Source organism: Frankliniella occidentalis, unplaced genomic scaffold, assembly GCF_000697945.3.
Source record: "Frankliniella occidentalis isolate FOCC.00 unplaced genomic scaffold, Focc_3.1 Scaffold402, whole genome shotgun sequence".
Lineage (NCBI taxonomy): Eukaryota > Metazoa > Arthropoda > Insecta > Thysanoptera > Thripidae > Frankliniella > Frankliniella occidentalis.
The window spans coordinates 38641-43359 of NW_026267524.1; the positions used below are offsets into that span (position 1 = coordinate 38641).

The 4719-nt window shown below is 41.4% G+C and overlaps 1 long non-coding RNA gene across 1 annotated transcript in view; it reads right to left on the bottom strand.

Annotated features, from left to right (window-relative positions):
- The window catches only part of LOC113210865 (uncharacterized), a 16136-nt gene that overhangs the window by 2640 nt on the left and 8777 nt on the right, over positions 1-4719 (bottom strand). The gene's annotated exons all lie outside the window — the stretch shown is intronic.

Sequence of the window (4719 nt, forward strand, 5' to 3'; positions counted from 1 at the left end):
GGGGGGAGGTCTACCCATTTTGCCTACGGAATGATTCGCCGGCCCACGCACCGCGCCGGGCTACCGCGCCGGGAAGGATAACGACCTCGACCACGAAATCAGCAAAACTCGAAATATGAAGCCGTGCAGGTGATGGTACAGAATGCGAGGGAAATGAGATAACAAAGTTGCAAAAGCCGAGATAGTGTGCCCATTTTCTGCATCACGTTGATCTTAGCGACGAATTTTTCAAAATTTTGGCGCCACACGCTCCGGCAAGCGTTGAGTGGCGACAGGGAAGTCCACGAGCGGGAGATGAGCCCAGTTCGTCGAAACTTTTTTCTTCTAACGGCCATGAGCAGGTTTCATCTAAGCGATCATTTCTCTTCTAAGCTTTTTTCTTCTAAAAAAGGGTCGTTTTTGTCCTAAGCTTTTTTCATCTAAGCTATTTTCATCTAAGCTTTTTTCATCTAAGCTTTTTTCATCTAAGCTTTTTTCATCTAAAATAAACCCTCCGGACGCCGCAGATATCCGGAGGGCATCACAAGGTAAGAGGCAATACAACACGTTACTGTTATCGATTCTGTTATCAGAGATTTAACTCAAGCCGGTACACCTCCAGATCGCAGTACCTTGTACTTCTTTCTGCACCAGCGACATCGCGTGTAATTGTGTGTTATGTGTACGATAAGTTCACCACGAATGTAACAACAACAGAGGATAAACTTCGAAAGCCTCCGTAAGCGCTATTTTATACCTTGGCATATATATCACGTGTGATTGTGTGTACGATTAGTTCACCTCGAATGTAACAATAGAGCCAGACCTTTTGTATGCATGGCATAATGTGACTCCTCACTGCTCTAGCTACAGGTTTCCTTAATAGGGAGGTTGGGGTTGAACTTAGAATCAAGCAAAAAGTTCTTTTCAAAACATATTTATTTATCCACTTCACTCAAGGCATGAATTGCACAGGACTTTAAGAACTTTCGTTGAATCAGACACAGGTTCCGGAAACTCCTAGTAGACGCCGCGACATGAAACATAGAAACGACAAAGTCACTCCTCCAAATATACAAGTAACATATCTTAATGCAGTGACTGTATTCGCTGAAATTGAATACAGCTAAGGTGATTCTCCACCGATTAAAATGTTTAAAGTAAGTCTGTGGCCTCTATGCAAGTCAACATCACGCCAAACAAGATGGAAATATCTACGTGCACCTTAGAAGGAAACGAATATTAAACTTATTTTATGTTTGGGATAGAAAACGTGTTATAAACAGTACAAAAGGCGAACTGGAAACAGATGCCTTTCGGGCCCATTACTTGAAATGACGCAGTGTGTAAGGCATTTTTTCAAATATTACGTTTAGTCTTAAGACTGAAACCTCACTATCTATTCGTAGAATATTGTAAAACTCTGTCAATTTACTGTTAATTAGATGGTATCCCATGATGCTAAAATATTTGCTGCCCCTACGAGGTAATGTTGGCAAATATTTGTTGGATTGTACAGTTGAGACCGCAAACTAAAATAATACGGGGCCTTCGGCCTTACTTCATAAGTACGCTTACTGCACTTCTTCAATGATCGGTTCAACCACACTTTGGGAATGGTTGGGTTGTTTGATTCACTAGCCAAAGCATTAAAAATCCATAGCAAAACTTTTTTCCAGACCTCAGAAGGCAGTATAGGAGCACTATCACCATAGCTCGATTTCGTTTGACCACTGGGGTTATAGTAGGTTGCAGAGTCTGTGCAGAAAGCTTAACAACAATATTTATTTACCAATGTCTATGCACTTTATCAGACTTTGGAGGGGGGTGTCGGACAGCGAGCCTTGATGGGAGTCGATTGTCACGATCCGGATCACATCAAAGTAAAAATAAATCTGCTATTTCATCTTGCTGGAAGTTGGAGTAATTTCAGGACGACATGTTTGCATGCCAACAACACTGCCCTGCCTCTAGAATTTATTTTCACGAATCGTACTCAAAACTGTGTGTATGCTTGCCTTCGATGAGCACCACCCACCCCCCTCTTTCCTCGCGCTCTCTTCCTCCACCTCCCCGTCGCCCTTATCGTCCGCTGCACCGCTTCTCAATCCACAATTCATACATTTCGTCTCGGCTCGCTTTTGACGAAGGTTTATTAAATTCTGAACGGGGTTTTATAACCATTAAAAAGTCATTACTATCACATATGCAAATTCTCAATTTCCTCCGAGTGCTGTAGCCTAAAAGAGATACTTTATCTGTCATTGGGTGGATTCAATTTGAATAATATATGTTAAAATAATGTGTTGCATTGCCACGGCATTCTTGTCTGTAAGGTCAAACATTCAAACATATAATGTATCTCCCAGTGTACTTTAGCAATCTCTGAGCAAATGTTTTAGAACTTTCTAATTAGTACTTTCTTCTCACTTGAATACTGTGGAGCCTACAAGTTCAATCAGAAATACAATCCCAATGTCAAAAGGACGGCCAACTATTCACAGATAGGATGTAAAAGATTGCACAAGCTCATGCTGATTGCCGTCGAATAAATCATCTGAGCACAAGTTAAATTCTGTTAAACAAAACGCGCGCACCTATTGTTACAATTGTTGTTACAATTGTTCCTGCTACATACCATGGAACAGTAAAATACACAAGTCTAATTATCATATATAAATATAGACTATCATTATTATTAATAAATATTTTTCTGTTCCATGGTAAAGAAAAGGAAATATTGTAATGATACATGAGCGCGTTGTGTCTAATAGACTTTCATTTGTTCACAGTTATTTATTCGATGGCAATGCTTGTGCAATCTTTTACATCCGATGTGTGAATAGTTCTCAGTTCTTTTAACATCCTGATTGCATTTCTGGTTGAACTGGCAGGCTCCACATAGTCCAGATGAAGAGAAAATGGTGTATTACCGTGCTGTTGACGAACAGTATTAAAACATTTGCTTAGAGTTTGCTATGAAACACAAGAATATATATTATATGTTTGAATGTTTGATGTACATACAAGAATGTCATGTCAATGCAACACATTATTTTAACATGTATTATTCAAATCAAATCCATTCAATGTAAATAAGTCAACGTAAGTCTAGGCCGCGGCTCTCGGAGCATATTAAGAATTCTCACATGTGACGGTACTGACTGTCTTCTGTTGCTGTTTTTAAAACAACAGCCCGTTCAGAATTTGATAAAGCTTCGTGCTTCGTCATGGGCGAGCCGGACCGAAATGTATGAATTGTGGATTGAGAAGCGTTGCAGCGGACGATAAGGGCGATGGGGAGGTGGAGGAAGAGAGTGTGAGGAAAGACGGGGGTGGTGCTCATCGAAGGCAAGCATACACACAGTTTTGAGTACGATTCGTGAAAATAACTTCTAGAGGCAGGGCAGTGTTGTTGGCATGCATACATGTCGTCCTGAAATTACTCCAACTTCCAGTAAGATGAAATAGCACATTTATTTTTACTTTGATGTGATCCGGATCGTGACAATCGACTCCCATCAAGGCTCGCTGTCCGACACCCCCCTTCAAGGTCTGATAAAGTGCATAAACATTGGTAAATAAATATTGTTGTTACGCTTTCTGCACAGACTCTATAACCTACTATAACCCCAGTGGTCAAACCAAATCGAGCTATGGTGATAGTACTCCTATACTGCCTTCAGAGGTCTACAACAAAGTTTCAGTATGTTTTTTTTTATTAAAACTGTGGTTAGTGAATAAAAAAAAAACCAACCATTCCCAAAGAGTTGTCAGACCGATCATTGATGAAGTGAAGTGCATTTCTAAACCAAGGCCCCGTATTATTTTAATTTATGGTGAAAACTGTACAATACAACAAATATGTAACAAAATTACCTCCTAGAGCCCGCATATATTTTAGCCTTCAAGTATTCCATATTATTAACAGTAAATCACTTTAGTTTTACAATCAAATACGAAGTCATTGACGTTTCATTTTTAATACTCAAATTCAGCGACATTTCAAAATTACGACTCAAAGTGGCATATGTTAAATTATTATGTTAAATTATAGATACCTAATGAGAGCGATGTCATAAAATCTCGCCCTCTGGAGAGTGGACAAGCAAATTTATGTTTATCAGCACTCCAAGCAGAAAAAATAGGTCATATGTGAAACCTCAGGGCAAATAACTAGTCTGCTAGTCAGAGCCGGGCAAAGTCAGAGCCAAGAACGCTTATCCAACAGATCATGACACATGCGATTTGTGAAAGGTACAACTATTTTTAAATATCTATTTTAACTCATCACACAAGCCATTCCTAGGGTAACTCACACCCGGGGACAACAGCCAGGCACGGAAACTGTGCGCACAGCCAACCCTCTACATTGGACAATATGACTGGCGGACACGCTTACGCTGTCGCTCGCACCCACCAGGGGTCAACAGCCGGCCGCGGCCATTAGGCGCACAGCCGTCTACCATACACTTGACACCTAGACGGGGATGCAACGCTTATGCTGTCGCTCGCTCCCGCATACGACACTTGACACCATGACGGGGTTGCAGACTTAGGCAGTCGCTCGCTCCCGCATACACATACCATGACGGGGTTGCAGACTTACGCAGTCGCTCGCTCCCGCATACACTTACCATGACGGGGTTGCAGACTTAGGCAGTCGCTCGCTCCCGCAAAATACACTTGACACCATAACGGGGTTGCAGACTTACGCAGTCGCTCGCTCCCGCATACGAC